Here is an 18,779-nt window from a genome sequence, read left to right on the forward strand (position 1 = left end):
CACGAGGCATCACGACAACGTTTCACCAGGCAACGCCGGCCAACTGCTGTTTGTGTATGCGATTTCCTCATGCTAGTACGTTGTAGGTATCGCCACCGGCGCCAACCTTGTGTGAATGATCTGAAAAGCTAATCATTTGCATATCATAGCATCTCCTTCCTGTCGGTTAAATTTCGCGTTTGTAGCACGTCATCTTCGTGGTGTAGCAATTTTAATGTCCAGTAGTGTACATGTACGTCTCACTACGCAACAGAACTGCCACTGTGATTTAAACTCTGCATTTCTCATTCCACGGTGATGGAGGTCAGACGATGCTGTATAACAAGATGGTGACAGACTTCTGCGCCAACCTTCACAAACGATTAAAATCCAGCAAATGAGACGAGAGACAGCGTAAAAGTGCTGGAGAGCTTGTCTCCGCTACGTTTACCACCTTGGCTGCCATAATCTCCCCCCTGCAATGGGTCTGGGGCTGTCTTCCAGGCCCGCAATCTAGCATCAACTCGCGAGCACCACGTAAAAGAGTTTTTTTTCGAATGAAACGGCTTTTCTTTTAATGGTCCACGCCATCTTTAATGTCCATGCTGTGCATGTATCACAAATTCATTCTGACCTTATTATCGGACGGCCTATACCTTCGCTACTCAGCTGCGGGTCTAGAATCTTTAGTAAACCTGACTTAACTGTGGACATTTGCGTATTACGAATTTCAGCTCAATATGTATGCGATCGGCTCGTAACAGCAGTCATTGGATTCTAAATTTCCCCCTCAGCCTGAATCTGCGATTGGATTTTAAATTACGTTTTGCATCTGTATTCTCACTTTTTATTGGCTGGATGCTGTTTTTTGCCGCTGCGCGCAATGTACTTTTCCGAAGTATCCGACTCAAAATATCCTTTGGCAATGTTTCCTTGGCTTGAAACCAACTGTCAATAACAAGACGTGACAATCGTCTCTGGTCGCAGTCGTTTCACGACCACTGTTTTTACGTCGTGATGCATGTTTACCATGTCCATGGTGTACGACTCCTTGCAGACGCATTGGGCAGTACGCGTTCATACAACAACAAATTAGACATCTTCGTTCATAGTGCTGTCATAAGCTCGTCCAAACACTACAGCATCTTTTTATGCAATTTCATCACGTCTCTACGTCGACGCACCTTACTACTTTTGTTTCCATACTACGCGTGGCAGGTACACACCACTTTAGTGCGTCACCTAACCGTCTTACGTACCAGTTACTACACCATTTACAGCGCTCCAAAGCAACTAGTGTGCTTTTTTACGGGAACGCCACGGCGCCCATCCAGCGCTGCCTTGGTCTTCGTATGGAGCGTCTGGTGTTTGGTTTCCCCGCAAGTGCTTTCTTCACCTATATTTCTGATGGCATACGGGCTACGTGGCCTGCCCACTGGATTCTTTTGCTCTTCAGCTTCTGTAGTACTGCTGATTTTTGCATTGAGAGGTAGAGTTCCTCATTCCTCCCCCTTCTCCATTCTCCTTTATCTAAGATTGGTCCCCATATCTTCCTCATTACTCTTCTTTTAAATACTAACAGTTTTTCCTTTTCTCGGTTGGTCATGCTCCAGGTGTCTGCGCTGCATATGACTGCTTGAAATATATATTTTCATTTAGTATTCGGTGACATTGATTTTGAGCTGAGAGTCTCCCCGATGAATTAAATGCATTTCATTCCATTTTAATTACATATTTTTATTATATAAAATTTCTTATTGACACAATCACCATTTTTCTTCGCTCTCGTAATAGAAAAAGCTATCCGACACACGAGAGAATTAAACGAGTGCACAAAACAACAACAACAACAACAAATAATAATAATAATAATAATAATAATAATTGTTCTGTCGTAACCACAAGCGCCGGAACGAAGATGAAGCACGCAAGAGAAGAGAGGGCGGTGAGACGACATCGGCCAATGGTGCGCTGATTACGAGTTGAACCGCGACAGGAGCGGCCTCTACGAGAAGCGAATGTAAGCGCCGCTCCTGCCAGCTTCGGCCGCTCAGTATCGGCTCAGTATTCGGACAGTATTAGCACGGTCTAGCAGAGTGTGCTACGATAGCAGTGACGTGCGATCCAATTCAATTGCTTGCATGAACATTGTGTATAGCAAAGGACACTTATTTACATGTCGCCCATCGCTTCCGACCATTTGTTGTACATACAAGTTAAGTATTCTCATTCTTCTTATTTGTAATAAATAACTATAAATGTGATTTTGCTTGAATTGTTATATAGCATTTCGAGAATGCAGCATCCTTAAGGAACCCAATACGAGACGAGTGGGCAGGACTCCACATTTGGCGACGAGTATCCGCCGAACCCTGTGCCTGACAGCCACGGAATTTTCGTTGATATTGTGCTGGCGCCTTAATTCTGTCTTGTCTTTATTTTCCAGGGGCTTTTCTTTGCTTTACCAGTTTCTTGTCGTTTTTGCTAATCAGTGTTTTCAGGTGGGCGTTGCAGAAATTTTCTTTGCTTGTGTCCTAATTTTACTAGCTTGCCTTGTCTGTTTTTTTTTTTTCCATATGTGTCGTTCCAACATGCCCACCTCACCTGTCCCGTCCCTGTTCAGGCGCTGCCGCCGCAAGCGTTAGATGCCACACAGCTAATGCAGATGTTTCAGTTCCAGACACAACAAATCGCCACCTTACTCAACGCGGTGCAGCAGCAACTGGCCAACGCTGCGCGCCCGACGGAACAAGCACCGCTCACTACACCTGCTACTATACCATCTTTTCGACGCTTTTATGAACAAGAAGAGGAATGGCTCAAGTGGTTGTCCCAGTTCGAAGCCCATACCCTCGCTCACAATGTACCACGTACTGTGAAACTTTCCTATCTAATACCAACAGTAGGAAGTGCAGTGTTTAGGCTCCTACAAAAGCTTATCACTAAAGCCACTCCGAGTGAACTTAGTTATGAACAGGTGATACAGTCGTTAAGTAACAATTACGACCAACGAATGAATGTGGTAGCAGCTCGGTATCAATTCTATAATTGCAAAAAGCGGTCAGAACAAACTTATCACTAGTGGGTAACAGATTTACAGGGTATGACAACGAAATACAAATTCAAATGTGCTTGCGGTGCTTTACATTCAGATATTATGTTGCATGGTGCGATCGTGTACAGTGTACCTTATAAACTCAGAACAGATTTTGAAACAGTTCGATCCATCATTTCAGCAGGCCGTGCAAATACCAGATCAGTCCTATTCCGGTGCCTTGTCGGCTTATACATTTGGGCAGCCAGCTATTTGCCGGGTTGAGTCCCCTGCAACCACAGCTTCCGGCCCGGCGATGCGCCCACACTCCTGCCTCCCCCGCCATAGTCGCACACTCTACCCGACGACGGTCCGTCGCTTTGGGGGTGGGGGGGGGGAGGAATGTTCTGGCGTAACCACAAGCGCCGGAACGAAGATGGTGAACGCAAGAAAAGAGCAGGTGGTGAGACGACGTTGGCCAATGGTGCGCTGATTCTGACTGCACCACGACAGGAGCGGCCTTTACGAGAAGAGAATATGAAAGCGCCGCTCCTGCCAGCTTCGACCGCTCAGTATCGGCTCCATATTCAGACAGTATTAGCACGGCCTAGCAGAGAGTGCTACGATAGCAGTGACGTGCGATCCACATCAATTGCTCGCATGAACACTGTATATAGCAAAGGAACTTATTTGCATGTCGCCCATCGTTTTAGACCACTTTTAAATACAAAATAGGTATTGTCATTCTTCTTATTTGTAGTAACTATTAATCAGATTTTGCTTGAACTGTTGTATAGCATTCCTAGAACGCAGCATCCTTTAGGCACCCTATACGAGACGAGTGGGTGGGCAGGATTCGACAATAATAATAATAATAAATCTAATTTGCCTTACACTGTCGACATCATACTTTTAGAAGACAATAAAAATTGTAACTCTCATGAGCAGTCAAGCCTCTTGAAGGAAGTGGGTTGCAGTTGCAATTAGATATAAAAAAAAACGAAATACGTTGTACTCACCAGAACTCCAAAATGTGGTAACTTAAAGGTCAAGCTGGAAAATACAAATAAAGAAACCAATTAAAATATATGGGAGCTATTATTTTATTCATAGCTGTTAGTTTTCAGCAACAGTAGTAAATATTTCAGAATAAAATTCAGTCATCAGTCGCACAGAAATTTTTATTACGTAACAAATTGTCATCCTCAGAAGCCTACACAATTACGGATATTATAAATCGTAAGATCTGGGCTATAAATTTATCTAAAGTATAAGAAGTATATTACAGAAACTTACTTATTATTGGTTTAGCATATTTCAATATCTCCTTCACAGAGTAAAATGTCCAAAAACATATATACAGGGCTATTACAAATGATTGAAGCGATTTCATAAATTCACTGTAGCTCCATTCATTGACATATGGTCACGACACACTACAGATACGTAGAAAAACTCATGAAGTTTTGTTCGGCTGAAGCCGCACATCAAGGTTTCTGCCGCCAGAGCGCTCGAGAGCGCAGTGAGACAAAATGGCGACAGGAGCCGAGAAAGCGTATGCCGTGCTTGAAATGCACTCACATCAGTCAGTCATAACAGTGCAACGACACTTCAGGACGAAGTTCAACAAAGATCCACCAACTACTAACTCCATTTGGCGATGGTATGCGCAGTTTAAAGCTTCTGGATGCCTCTGTAAGGGGAAATCAACGGGTCGGCCTGCAGTGAGCGAAGAAACGGTTGAACGCGTGCGGGCAAGTTTCACGCATAGTGATGTGAAAGATTCAGTGTTTAAACCTCCTCCACCAAGAAACGTGCCAGAACTGCGAGCTCGCATCAACAATGCTTTCGAACTCATTGATGGGGACATGCTGCGCCGAGTGTGGGAGGAACTTGATTATCGGCTTGATGTCTGCCGAATCACTAAAGGGGCACATATCGAACATTTGTGAATGCCTAAAAAAACTTTTTGAGTTTTTGTGTGCGTGTGCAAAGCATTGTGAAAATATCTCAAATAATAAAGTTATTGTGGAGCTGTGAAATCACTTCAATCATTTGTAATAACCCTGTATTGTTTATAATTGTGAACAAGATTTACAGATGCAATGAGTGAATCATATCTATGAGGTATGTCCACAAAATAAGTTCGGTTTGGTTATATAAAAGAAAAGTGTACAGATATATAAAAAATATTTATTGTACAAAAATCTACAACTGTTAAACCACTTTTCTACATAGCTTCCGAAATTTTATAGACACTTCTCATAGTGTGGCACAAGTTATTGTATGCCTTCTTCATAGGAGGTGCTGCCTGTGTATTCAACCATGTGGTAACATGTTCTTTCAGCTCGTCATCATCGTTGAAGTGTTGACCACTAAGGACAGATTTTAGGTGTAAGAAGAGATGAAAGTCGCTAGGAGGGGGTTCCGGGTTGTAAGGAGGGTTATCAAACTCGTCCAAGTGAAATTCCCATAAGAGTTTTGGCCACATTCGCCGTGTGAGGTCGGGCATTATCGTGAAGAAGAAGAAGAAGAAGAAAACACCTTTTGATAGTAGTCGGCGCTTGTACTGTCCGTAAACCTCGCAGATTTGCTGATGAAATTCCTTTTATTAACTTTCTTTGCATTTAGAAAACAAATCACAGATCTGATTTCACAGGCGGCGGCATTTTCAATTATGACTGACATTATAAAGAAGCACTACAAAGCACACGTTAGCAGCAGCGATCTGAAAATGGCGTACATGTCTTCTCCTTGAGTGAGTAACTGCCGCGCATGCTCGGAACTGTGATCGTAGCGCTGCCGCGGATGGAAATAGAAACGGAACTTACTTTGTGGTCGACCCTCGTATTTACATGTAAAGCTGTTGTGCCAGCACCAAGTAACATACATAAAAATCATACAAAAAGTGTAACTGAGGCACATAAAGAAGTTACAAGTATAATACACTGGCATAACGTGGCACATAGTTCTAATACATAAAAAGAATGGGCTAATTTTCATATTTTATAAGAGATGCTATACAATCAAAACAATGTCTAATTTTCAATGCAAGCTGATCTTTCAACAAATCAGGTGGAATATTTATATACTTCAAATTCTTCTATAAGGTTCATTTTGTAGCCCTTGCCGACAATATGCAAAATTTCCATGTCAAGTAAGACTAGAGGAAGAAGGATGTGTTTCTCGATTTTGAGATGTTCTACAAAAGTTGATTATATGAATTCTCAATGATTTTGTTGAGCAAGTGCTCACGAGGTCGAGACTTAGATGGTCTCGTTGTCTGACCTATGTGACATATGCCACACTGTCTTGTATATACCCCAGTTTCGAAAAATTTGTCAGTTGGGGGCTTCTCATTGTGCATAAAGGGCAACCTAGTGACGTTATTGATGGCAAAGGACATACCGATGAAATATTTTTTAAACAAATTAGCTATATGATGAGAAATGTTACCCATGTTTATATTCTTATTGGTTTCATTTTTATAAAGTTGATACCAAGTTATAATTTTAAGTTATCAAGTTCAGTAGCAATAATAGAATGGGTTGCGGGCAGCTCAATAAAACCGTCCATCGTAACGAGAAAGAACGCCAGTTTGTGCTTAAAGACGTGACAAGAAGACATCAGTGTTGTCAGTTGTGGTGGATTTCCTGTAAATGTCGAAGCTAATTTTACCATCCACCAAACACGTTTTCAGGCCCAGAAACCTAAGTTCATTATGCTGAATTTCTTTTCATTTGTAAATTTAATTTTCGGGTGGAAGCAGTTCGATAAGTCAGTGATTTGACATAATTTACATCTCCCTCTAATACAATGATGGTAACAACAACATATCGTCTGTAGAAAGAAATATACAATAGGATAGGAACTAGCCGAATCCGTTTATACATTAGAACTATGTGCCACGTTCTTTCAAATGTATTACACGTATAATTTCCTAATATTTCCTAGTTATTTTTTCCATGCTTTTATATATGTTTCTCGCTGATAGCACAACAGTTTGACATGTACATAGATGTAATTCACTAAGTGTATCTGTCAGTCTATGTTTACAATAATCACATACAATATGTATGCTTCTGGAAATACTATGATCTTATAAAATGGTTCAAATGGCTCTGAGCACTATGGGATTTAACTCCTGAGGTCATCAGTCCCCTAGAACTTAGAACTACTTAAACCTAACTAACCTAAGGACATCACACTCATCTATGCTCGAGGCAGGATTCGAACCTGCGACCGCAGCGGTCGCGCGGTTCCAGACTGAAGCGCCTAGAACCGCTCGGTCACACCGGCCGGCTGTGGTCTTATACTTCAGCGAAGAAGATACTGACATCTGTTAAACCACTACTAAGTAAGTTTCTGCAATAAACTTCTTACAGTTCACATAACCTACATCTAAAGACTTGTAACATCCAAAATTTTATAGGCTTCTGAAGGTGACTAATTTGTCGAAACTGGTAATGTGAAGTAAAAATATCTTTGCCACTGACGGCTGAATTTTATTCTGAAATACATAGGAATCTTGTTCAATGCAGCAAATAATGTGACAGACTACATTAAAATTCATAACGCAAATAAGAAAACTTATTATGCTGGGTCAAACAGCTTAATAAATAGAAATATTTCTAGGAAAGGCGAGATACGCATCTGTAACTTACTTCTACAACCAGTTTTAGCATATGCACGTAGATCCCTGGCGTCTGCCGAAAAATAAGGTGAAGTATTAAAGCTTTACACATCGCTGCGTTGTCAGCGGCCGTTACAAAGTAAAATTAAAACAATTGCAGCCTTCATTTTCGCAACCGAGGGCTGCAATTGTTTTAATTTTAAGGTGAAGTATCCCTAGTATATCTGAGAAGAAGACACTACATGAAATTTTTGGAGCAGTGAAGGCCTCCGTCTGTGGAGAACAGAGAATCTGAAAAAATTTAAAAACTGAACTATCTGACCTCTTCAAAGATACTGACACTGTAGCAAAAATAAAAGCTGAAAGAAAAATGTGAATTGTTCGCTTAACGAGATTCATAAATATTCTAGCAGAAGAGACTCTCTAACAATCACAACGACTGCCAACGTTCAGAATATGGATAATTTAGAAGTAGACCTAAAATTTTCCAAAATTATCGACTGGCGACACAAGAGACACTAATATAAAGACAGCGAGGTTTGGCAAAACACTGTGTAGTCAGCAGCAAAGAGCTTGCACTCCTTTTTTATTACTTTATAATGATAAGGTGGGGTCTAGATAAAAAAACGAAATAAAAACAAAAATTACGCTCACAATTTGCAAATTGTGAGTTCGCTTTTATGGCCACATTCGAAGAATAAATGACTGCAAATGGATTAAACGCCTCTCAAACATGTTTGACTCGAAACCGAAGGCAAGACCACCCAGGACTATTAACGTCAAAAAGATATAGGGTAAATGAGTATACGAACAAATTTTGTAAATTTGTGGTAAGATCTTATGGAACCAAACTGCTTAGGTCATCGGTACCTAAGCTTACACACTACTTAATCTAACTTACGCTATGAACACCACACACACACACACACACACACACACACACACACACACACACACACACGCCCGAGGGAGGACTCGAACCTCCGACGGGAGGAGCCGCACGGACCGTGACAAGACGCCCTAGACCGCGCGGCGTATACGAACAACTTCTGCCAAAAAATGGTAGGGCGAACGCCTTGCAAGATACGGTGAACTGGTGAGAAACATATTACTTAACGAAGTAGCAATAATAATAATAATAATAATAATAATAATAATAATGAGAACAATAGTCAGAATGATTGCACGCATATCGTGGTCCTTAGACGGCCGAGTAACGAAACAAAACATTATAGTAACAAATAAAATAAGATCTCTATACACACACACACACACACACACACACACACACACACACTGAGAGTAACCTATCACTTAGGAAAAAGTGATGCGCTATTCCCTCTATCTTTCTAACCGACGAAGGACAGTCGTGATCTTGACCAAGCACCTGAACTTTATCTTTCAGCAAGTGTTTGTTTTTGGGCAGCATACTGCGCGGGAAATTCTCTGTTGTTTTGCGCATGTCATGAGAGCCAAAGAAGACGCAGCGCATCTGCAAGGCAGGGGCTATGAGCACCTGGGTTCCTGCGCTTGGAGGCACCTACTGCGGGCTTTCAAACAACTACGCACCCTCCGAGTCGTAAGTATTGAAATATTAAAAGTTTTGGCTGGTTTTGTTGTCTTGCGGCTGGGATACGTAGTTGCCGCATTACCGGCCAAATATTGCTGAGTCTACAGTATATGATAAGACTACACACACAAATCGAATGGTCGAAGGTTTCTATCACTCAGCAATGAAAGAAACATATAAATTTATAAATGAAAGATTGCAATTAAATAAAATCTGCAGGTACTATCTTAACGACTTTAAATGGTGAGTACGATAGTAGAAGTACTTTTGAGAATGTGGTATATTTCTGCAAAACAGTTATTGGTGTCGATAGACCAGCAATTAAATAAAACATAAGTTGAATAACGGTGAAACAATAGATTCCTACTTCACGTAATTTGTCATGAACAACAACACAGCTCGCGAGATATTCACTTCTAAACGCACACTACGTCTTCACTGCAGAAGCCACGGATATCACACAAGAGCACAGGTCGGCACTCCGAAACACTTCTATTCTCCGCGACCACGCGCAAACTGTTCCACTGTTCAAGTCTTTCCGCCGACTGTGCGTCCGTCGCGATGTACTGTCCGCGTCCAGCACTCACTCCCGTGTCCAAAGTCGTCCTGTCCAGAACTCCCGCGCTGCTCATTACAACTTCGTGTCCTCCCCCGGAGATGATCGCTGTGATTGGCTAGGGCGCTCCCGCCCTGTCTTCAAGCCAACGCCCACTCACAAACATAATGAAACATACGAAATACTGGAGTTACATTTAAATACTTGAAATTAAATAAATATTCCTACGGCTGGACCATAAACACGCTCAAACACACATTAAATACATAAACAATTAAACAAACATTTATCAAAAGAAAGGAAGCAAAAGGTTGGGCAGGAGCCTAATGTGTCTGTGCTTTCTAAAACACAGTAAATGTTTAACCAATTTCTTCATGAATAGTGTATATCGGATATAAACGAAGACATAGATGAATAAATATATTTATAATCATGCTGCTACCGTTTTTTCGTGTAACTGTGGAGTACTTATGGCCTGACGCGATCGATAGTAATCGGCCACTTTGACCTTCAATAACTCATGCCTGTAATTCATACCAATTTAGGTTTACACTAATGGCTTTCTAAAGACACGTAGATCGACGAAATCGGATGAATCGTTTAGATTTTGGAAATTCGTTGCTGGGTGTTACTTGCATAATTTATCGTCAAAAACTAAACTTTAAACTAATAAAGATATTGAAAATATTGAAAATCTGATTACACCATGAGAATCGTCGTGCAAATAATAGTATTGACCATGTTTCTTTCTGAGGTATCACGATTCATCTTTCTACTATTAATTTCTCTGTGAAATGTCTGCCATTAGGGTTTCACAAAGTCCGCCACCTTTGGCACTCCCGGCGTGTCTCCTTCATCAGCGTAGCGTCACCGTGGAATACCCAGCCACGCGGCTGGAGCCCTCTTGCTTCGGCCAGCTTCTGGCACCACGTGGTCGGCCTGCCGAGGGGCCCGCGCCCGCCAAGCGGCTACTGGAATATTTTCAGGGCGCGACGACTCGACCGTTGCCTCACACTACTCATAGGGGCAGTTATTCCATGAAAACTGCCGTGCTACCTCGGAAATTCCCAGTAGACCACGGAACCCCGCAGGACACGACAATTATCATGAAGTCATTTGTCAAAGCGAACCTAGAGAGGACGCACAGAGTGCAAAAAACGAATCTCTATTGTGAACTTTGTTAAAGTAGTATGCTGTAGTAACATATAAAATTGAATGTATACTGTATAACGCAGGTGAAATACATGCGCAGTAAAGAAGCAGCTCGCGAATTTATTTTGTCTTAGCTGATGTTTGAGATTTGCAGGTGGTACTGACTTTGCATCTCCGAGAGGGAAGTCTGCCGCCGCAAGATACTGCAGTGCGATCAGACGGGTAACATATTGGCAAGTACCGGCGACCACAAACGCCTTGAAGTATTCCATCTTCATACAACGCCTCAACAACAACAACAGGCACGTTAGATTCGAAAATCAAATAAACAAACAAACACACACATACACAAACAGACAGAGAGAGAGAGGTATACAGGGTGGTCCATTGATAGTGACCGGGCCAAATATCTCACGAACTAAGCATCAAACGAAAAAATTACAAAGAACGAAATTCATCTAGCTTGAAGTGGGAAACCAGATGGCGCTATGGTTGGCCCGCTAGATGGCGCTGCCATAGCTCAAACGGATATCAACTGCGTTTTTTTAAGTAGGAATCCCCATTTTTTAGTACATATTCGTGTTGTACGTAAAGAAATATGAATGTTTTAGTTGGACCACTTTTTTCGCTTAGTGAGAAATGGCGCTGTAATAGTCACAAACGTATAAGTACGTGGTATCACGTAACATTCCGCCAGTGCGGACGGTATTTGCTTCGTGATACATTACCCGTGTTAAAATGGACCGTTTACCAATTGCGGAAAAGGTCGATACCGTGTTCATGTATGGCTATTGCGATCAAAATGCCCAACGGGCGCCGACCGGTGTGGCCGAGCGGTTCTAGGCGCTACAGTCTGGAACCGCGCGACCGCTACGGTCGCAGGTTCGAATTCTGCCTTGCACATGGATGTGTGTGATGCCCTTAGGTTAGTTAGGTTTAAGTAGTTCTAAGTTCTAGGTGACTGATGACCTCAGCAGTTAAGTCTCATAGTGCTCAGAGCCATTTGAACCCAACGGGAGTGTGCTATTTATGCTGCTCGGTATCCTGGACGACATCATCCAAGTGTCCGGACCGTTCGCCGGATAGTTACGTTATTTAAGGAAACAGGAAGCGTTCAGCCACATGTGAAACGTCAACCACAACCTGCAACAAATGATGATGCCCAAGTAGGTGTTTTAGCTGCTGTCGCGGCTAATTCACACATCAGTGACAGACAAATTGCCCGAGAATCAGGACTCTCAAAAACGTCGGTGTTGAGAATGCTACGTCAACATCGATTGCACCCGTATCATATTTCTATGCACCAGGAATTGCATGCTGACGACTTTGAACGTCGTGTACAGTTCTGCCACACGGCACAAGAGAAATTACGGGACGATGACAGATTTTTTGCACGCGTTCTATTTAGCGACGAAGCGTCATTCACCAACAGCGGTTACGTAAACCGGCATATTATGCACTATTGGGCAACGGGAAATCCACGATGGCTGCGACAAGTGGAACATCAGCGACCTTGGCGGGTTAATGTATGGTGCGGCATTATGGGAGGAAGGATAATTGGCCCCTATTTTATCGATGGAAATCTAAATGGTGCAATGTATGCTGATTTCCTACGTAATGTTCTACCGATGTTACTACAAGATGATTCACTGCATGACAGAATGGCGATGTACTTCCAACATGATGGATGTCCGGCACATAGCTCGCATGCGGTTGAAGCGGTATTGAATAGCATATGTCATGACAGGTGGATTGGTCGTCGAAGCACCGCACGTTCACCGGATCTGACGTCCCAGGATTTCTTTCTGTGGGGAAAGTTGAAGGATATTGGCTATCGTGATCCCCGACAACGCCTGACAACATGCGTCAGCGCATTGTCAATGCATGTGCGAACATTACGGAAGGCGAACTATTCGCTGTTGAGAAGAATATTGTTACACATATTGTCAAAATGAGGTTGACGGACACAATTTTGAGCATTTATTGCATTAATGTAGTATTTACAGGTAATCACGCTGTAACAGCATGCGTTCTCAGAAATGATAAGTTCACAAAGGTACATGTATCACATTGGAACAATCGAAATAAAATGTTCTAACGTACCTACGTTCTGTATTTTAATTTAAAAAGCCTACCCGGTACCAACTGTTCGTCTAAAATTGTGAGCCATATGTTTGTGACTTATTACAGCGCCATTTATCACAAAGCGAAAAAAGTGGTCAAAGTAAAACATTCATATTTCTTTACGTACTACGCGAATATGTAAGAAAAAAGGTGTTGCTACTTAAAAAAAGGCAGTTGATATCCGTTTGACCAATGGCAGTGCCATCTAGCGGACCAACCATAGCGCCATCTGGTTTCCCCCTTCAAGCTAGACAAGTTTCGTTCTTTGTAGTTTTTTCGTTTGACGCTTATTTCGTGAGGTATTTGGCCCGGTCACGATCAATGAACCACCCTGTACAAAATTTAAAAATTGTCATGTCGTAAGATTTGACGATTTACATAGAATAACGAAACAGCTAAACTATTTCATGCGGTAACTGACTGACAGATCACTGACAGAAAAAGAGACGCGCTAGTCCCATGGGAACGCATCAGAAATTCTGCCTGGAAACTTAAAGACACAAGGTGAGACAAAAATAGTGGCTATAAATATGCATCACATTCGTTGAGTCTGTCGTAGCGTGTGTCCTGGAGCGTCTACGCGGATCCCCAACAAATTTCATAATTAGCGTTTTGAGTACCCGTCGCGCGTAGGTTTGCCAGATGAAACTGACGAAATTACCGAACACTGACTGACGAAAGAATTTGCCGAGCTCAGGTGACACTATCAGATTCCAAGCAACATTAAAAGTTATATTCACTATTGCTCGTTACAGTTTTCAACTAATTTTTGTTACATTTCATTTTTTGGAAAAAGTCTTTGCATGTTGCAAACTTAAAACTACAACGAATACATAATTTTGCTTTTACCAACACGACACTCAATTTGTTTCTAGTGTGAGACCATAAATGATTCACATGACTGAAGACTCTTTCCGCGAATGAACCGGCGTTATCCTTTCGATAATTCTGCAGATCAATAGGTAAGTGATATAACGGGAATTCTAAAAAATACCGAAGCACTCATACGTCGGTACCGAACATGGAGCTAAAATACCGAACATTTCAGTAAAAAAGCGAAAACATGGCGTCCAGGCAAGTAACAATGTAAAATTTTTCTTACCAGATTGCAGTCACTGAGGAAAGCAACGAATGCTTCTTTTGTCTCGTTGTCACCGAGGTTGCTGGACACGGAGCACTACCGCAACTGTAGCATGATGATAAGGTTTATCTCCACCTTTAGTCCTATCTGAACTAGTTGGTATTTGACTACTCCCGCCTGGCTCTATCGACTCCCACTGTGTTGTCATTTCTCCCACTGTGTTTTCATTTCCGCTACGCTAAGGCTTGTGCGCGCCAATTCTGTATGAAAAGCTTCACATCGCGAAAACTTCGCTTATTTCATGAAAAATACAGGGTGTCCATAAAGTCCATTTACAGCTTCAAAATTTTATTACAAGGGCAGTTGTTGAAATATTTTAACAAAATTTCTTTTATTGTAATCACTGCTTACTAAAGTTTTTATATATACTAAAATGTTGTGTTTCAGATACTCTGTTGATGGAAGGAGCTCAACGTCTATAAAATGACAACTCCTCAAGAGAAGGCACAATGTGTATTCTGGTTTATTGAGATAAAATCGGATAATCAGACTCAACGAAACTTCAGAACGAAGCATGGAAGAGATCCACCATCACGCCCTTCAATCCGTGCATGCACAAAAGATTTACGGAGACAGAGACAGTGTTGGATAAAGGGAGGAGTGGGCGACCAAGAACATCCGAGGAAAACGTCGATCGCGTTTTAAATGTCTTCACTCGTTCACCTACGAAGTCTATCCGCACTGCCGCCAGACAGTAGACAAGCATGTCTACTTGACCTAACGTGTTATTAAAAACAGGCGAAAAGAAGCAAGGCTGGAACGGAAAACAGTTTGGAAATGAAGGCCAATGGCGCCGTTAGCAGCTGAACAGCAGTGAAGCAGGAAGTTGTCGTAAGACATACGGCATTCAGACTGTCAACAATAGCCATTGTGCAGCGGAAAGGGCAAGAACACTACCGATTCTGAGTGGCCTCGTTGACAGTTCCCAACTGGCCGGTGACCTCGTGGCGTTCAGCTGGATTACATAGAAGAACAGCGCCACGTAATCTCACTTCCGTAGAACAATAATGGCGTAAAAAGGTGCCTCAGCCTAGAGCAGTCCGCGCAACTGGTCGTAACAGATAAAGAACAGAATACGATCACCTGCAGCCAGTCGTCCAAGGTACTGCTGCAACCACACCGCTATGACCCTGAGCCTTTACGGTTTTAGGTGACTAAACCGCCGTTTTCTTTTAAAAGCGCTATTTTTACGACATCGTCACCCGAAGCCGGAAGAGCAGCAAAATCACGCGCTTCTTTCAAATACTCAGAGTGCGTTCTTGCTTGCTAATTGATAATGGACGTCCTCAGCCTTCTGCAATATTAACATACAGTCCATAGATTTTTACTCTAAAAACAAAAACAACAAAAACACTATTTTACCTTCCTTTGGACAAAACCTTTCAGTACTTAGTGGAACTATTGTCCTTCGACTACGGAAAAAAGAAGTTATCGTTACAAACAGTTAAAGAACAAAGGTTTATGAATATACAGAACACCACAAGCGGGTATAATTAATGATAAATAAAACTAAATATGTGAAAGTTTATGCGTTATTAAGAAACAGGCTCGACACACAGTTACAACGTGTTGGGGATTGTTTCGATACACATCCGAGATATAATATGCCATGTTGAGAAACAGCTTTCACTCTCCTGAACTTGCTGCCGCAAATATGTGAAAGGACGTCGCTGAATGCACAAAACTAAGCGCGGTCCCATGGCGTCTCACGCAAGCTCTGTGGGGAACAGGCACGGTGGTCGTCCTGGCGAAGGCAATGTACACCTTCTAGACTACCCGTTGGGTAACGCGACAACACATCACATGTTGACTCGCAAGTCAGTGCACTCAGCTGGAAGTGACGTACAATTAATTTAAAAACAAAGTGTTCAACTACACTGAAATAGCCAGAAGACTGGAACTGCAGCGAACTAAAATCGGGTACTCAATTCTTTATGGGATTGTTCCTCATTATGAAGATGGACTGAGGAAATCCATTACTTCTTGTAACCATTTTGTTATAGGATTTGATGAGTTACTCAATAAAGTTGTCCAGAAACTCAAATGGTTACAAATATCACACAGTGGAGCAACGGTAAAAAAACGAAGTTTGCACACGATACAACGTTTTTTATATCTATCCTTGTGAATGGAGGTCTGGAGGACTTCGGTCGTTCACTTTTGTAAGAAAATTAAACACCTCCAACCGTCCTCATGATGTCATTTACTGTATGACTACCAGTTTCGGTGCTTCAGTGCGTATCTTCAGGTCTTAAGATGATGATGAGGGGGTTAACGCCATCCGCATACGCGATGCATATGTGGCCAATTTTTAACCCCCTCAGCCAGCATCTGAAGATGGTGCACTGAAGCATCGAAACTGGCAGCCATACAGTAAATGACATCATAAGGACGGCTGGAGGTGTTTCATTTTATTACTTAACTTTTCGTGTAGCAAATGAAAGATTTGGCGTCAAAAAAAGATTCAAGCTATTGATGAGCAATGTAAAAATCTTGAATAATTTGATCTACCGAACATAAGAATTTCATACCACAAGTCTTTAGGTTATTTTTGTATTACTCATTTTAAATTATATACATTTTATGAGATTTTTAAACTAATAACAACTATGACAATGCAGTAAAATGAATGAAATAAAAAATTGACTATTTAAATGAACATATGTACAGAGTCTTCTTCATTTTTGTGAGTTATATACCAGATTTAATTGTTTTATAATACGAACACAATTTCAAAATCACAGCCAAGTATTACAAACTTTATTGGAGAACCTGGAAATATCAGGGAATTTTAGAATCATTTCTTTGTGGCCACAAAGACATGCTCGAATATTGTTATAGGGAAAGATTGCGTCTGTTTAAGGAAGGAAAACAACAGAACATGTTGGATTATCGGGATACGGCCTGCTTTGTTTCCTCAACGAACATGATAAGTTTCTTGAAAAACTTAATTATTTCCTTCGAGACATGTAGAAATGTACAATTTTTATACATACTTCGTCAGTACTGCAGAACTTCACACGATTAGAAGCCACGGTTGCTATGTGAAGTCATGTAACACACACATGGACTTCTCCACTTGAAAGTGTCTATACAACTCGAACAAGCCAATAGTTGATTAAACAAGGCTTTTCTAGGCAAACATACGGTTTCGGCGGAATTAATGTGATCTTTCAAGAAACTGCAAATGACTGTGGAACCAAACCTAAACAAAAATTTAAAAAATACATCTGTACAGCCACTGCAAGCAGCGACTCTCCATGCTGTGACGTCTGCAGGCGGTCTCAGTGTTGTCTCAAAGACTCCAGTGGCAGCCGCTTTCCTTATCGATGTCGTATAGGCAAACAGCTACCGTCGATGCAACTGCAGGATTTGCTCTCGAGACTGAATACAAGTTTCCGCCAGTCATTCGGACAAGTACGCCTCTAGCTAACAATATCATAAGCAGACTGCGCAGTGACCAGGAAGAGACCTAGACAGAAGCGCCTTTTCCAGCTAATGGTTCTGGATAGCCTTAGGTGACACTCTTGAGTGCTGCTTTACCGTGTCGGTTACTCGTGTGATACGGTGTTCCAGGTGTGAACGAGGACGACAAGCATGTCTGATCAATACAGCAGTCTAGTATTATGGCTTGCTGAAACCCCCGCAAATTGCACGAATTATGCTCGGAGACGCCGTCCCGAAGTATCATCAATTTTTACAAACCCGTTACTATAGACATCCAGTAAGTCAAAAATATCTGCACTCACGCGGTCTAGAGTGAACTATGGCCAGACAGTACGACTATCAAGTCAAATCACCATTCCTTTAACTGATCTTAAATTCTGCGATCATTTATCTATTATTTTAGCGGTCATGCGACAACAGCAAGACGTGTGTGCGACGATGCTCCTAAATTGCACACATAATTTTTAAGCAATACCCATTCCGTACAGTTCTCTGCTTAAGTCAGCGGAAATTCCACGAACCGCCGCTTCTCATAGAGACACTCTGCTTGTATGCGTAAGTGAACGACTCATCTACACTACTGGACATTAAAATTGTTACACCACGAAGATGACGTGCCACAGACGCGAAATTTAACCGACAGGAAGAAGATGCTGTGATATGCAAATAATTAGATTTTCAGAGCATTCACACAAGGTTGGCGCCGGTGGCGAAACCTACAACGTGCTGACATGACGAAAGTTTCCAACCGATTTCTCATACACAAACAGCAGTAGACCGGCGTGGCCTGGTGAAACGTTGTTGTGATGCCTCGTGTAAGGAGGACAAATGCGTACCATCACGTTTCCGACTTTGATAAAGGTCGGATTGTAGCCTATCGCGATTGCGGTTTATCGTATCGCGACACTGCTGCTGGCGTTGGTCGTGATCCAATGACTGTTAGCAGAATATGGAATCGGTGGGTTCAGGAGGGCAATACGGAACGCCGTGCTGGATCCCAACGGCCTCGTATCATTAGCAGTCGAAATGACAGGCATCTTATCCGCATGGCTGTAACGGACCGTGCAGCCACGTCTCGATCCCTGAGTCAACAGATGGGGACGTTTGCAAGACAACAACTATCTGCACGAATAGTTCGACGAC

At 42.1% G+C, this 18,779-nt stretch overlaps 1 protein-coding gene across 1 annotated transcript in view; it reads right to left on the reverse strand.

Moving 5' to 3' along the window:
* The window catches only part of LOC124804658 (zinc transporter 1), a 289,336-nt gene that overhangs the window by 166,646 nt on the left and 103,911 nt on the right, over window positions 1–18,779 (reverse strand). The window contains 1 exon segment of the mRNA XM_047264883.1: window positions 4,033–4,066. The gene's annotated coding sequence lies outside the window, so the exon portion shown is untranslated.

Source organism: Schistocerca piceifrons, chromosome 7 (genome assembly GCF_021461385.2).
Source record: "Schistocerca piceifrons isolate TAMUIC-IGC-003096 chromosome 7, iqSchPice1.1, whole genome shotgun sequence".
NCBI classification, from domain to species: domain Eukaryota; kingdom Metazoa; phylum Arthropoda; class Insecta; order Orthoptera; family Acrididae; genus Schistocerca; species Schistocerca piceifrons.